Consider the following 1724-nt stretch of genomic DNA (forward strand, 5'->3'; position numbering starts at 1 on the left):
CCCCCCCCCCCCCTGTGGGCAATAAAGAAATAAGAAACGTTGGCATGCCTGGCAAAATGCTTAGCAGTATTTCGTCTGTCTTTATGCTCTCAGTTCAAATTCTGCCAATGTCGACTTTGCCTTTTATCCTTTCAGGGTTGATAAATTAAGTACCAGTTGCATACTGGGGTAGATCTAATCAATTGGCCCCCTTCCCAAAAATGTCATGCCTTCTGCCTAAAGTAGAAAAGATTGTAGCAAAGAGGATGACATTTCCCTGGATACTGCATTTGTTGAAGAAGAATCATGTGATGCTGAACAAGCTTCAAACAAACAATAATGCAAATAATCTTCAGCTGCAGAGATTATGTTCATGGGCCCAAGATTTTGTACACTTCAAATTCACAAACCCAGATGATGCTGATATATGTACACATGGACATGAGGACAGTGTATTCATTCTGCTTCTTCCATGAAACAGTGGGAAAGGAAATTGTCAGCAGGGCAAATAAACCACATTTATATGCAACAAACCAATGTGACAGTCATGCCTGGTTGAAGTTATCTGATAAAATACTTTACTGGAAATGAAAACTGAATTTTTCCAACATAATACGTTTCATAACTCTTAATGAGTGTCAATATGTCCCATTACTTGTCCTATCTTGCTCCACTTGTAAGACTAGCTGAAATGTCTAGACTAGAGCTATAAAAATTACTTTCTCAAGAATTTCTTTAAGCCTATATTGAACGATTTTGCAGAGCTTATTGTATGAATGTGTATCTGATGGGGAAGATTAGCCCTTTTGATACCAAAAGATTAGCCCTTTTGATACCAAACCATCTAAGACTGACTTTGGTTGTATAATAAAAACTTTGTTCTAAATTGATTTCAAGTTAAATCTTCCTTCAAAATTTCATATCAAGGTATGTTTTAAACACCAGCTTTATAAAAGATATTTTATTAAATCCTTCATTATTTTCAAATTTAAGTGAAACAAAAGGGAAAACTTTTCAACAGAAATATAGTAGCAAAAAGGTTAATAGATTTTATCAAATGCTGAAAATAAACGTTTTTTTTTTTTAAGAAATGTGTTCCATCAAACATCTCTTTCAACTATAAATTGCATAACTTGGGGAAAATCTAAAAATTAACTGCAGCCACCTCATGAATAATTGTTCATATGGTGTCATTATTGTTGTACAACAAATGACCAAGTCCACTTCATCATCATCATCATCATCGTTTAACGTCCGCCTTCCATGCTAGCATGGGTTGGACGATTTGACCGAGGACTGGTGAAACCAGATGGCTACACCAGGCTCCAATCTGATTTGGCAGAGTTTCTACAGCTGGATGCCCTTCCTAACGCCAACCACTCAGAGTGTGTAGTGGGTGCTTTTACGTGTCACCCGCACGAAGGCCAGTCAGGCGGTACTGACAACGGCCACGCTCAAAATGGTGCATTTCATGTGCCACCCGCACAAGAGCCAGTCCAGGGGCACTGGCAACGATCTCGCTCGAAAGATTTCATTAATAAGTAACACAGAATGCTACAAGAAAACAGAGAGAGTGCAAATTATTTTGCTAGTTTGCAGTGGTGGGCACTCTCATTGGAGGAGCTGAACTCCTCACTGCATCATCATCAACATCATCCTTGACTCCTGTAATAAGTATAGCTTTCAAATAGATTGGCTCTACTCCATGAACCATTCAGCAATGGGAAGCATCGTTGTCTTTATCC

The sequence above is a fragment of the Octopus bimaculoides genome, chromosome 3 (assembly GCF_001194135.2).
Source record: "Octopus bimaculoides isolate UCB-OBI-ISO-001 chromosome 3, ASM119413v2, whole genome shotgun sequence".
NCBI lineage: Eukaryota > Metazoa > Mollusca > Cephalopoda > Octopoda > Octopodidae > Octopus > Octopus bimaculoides.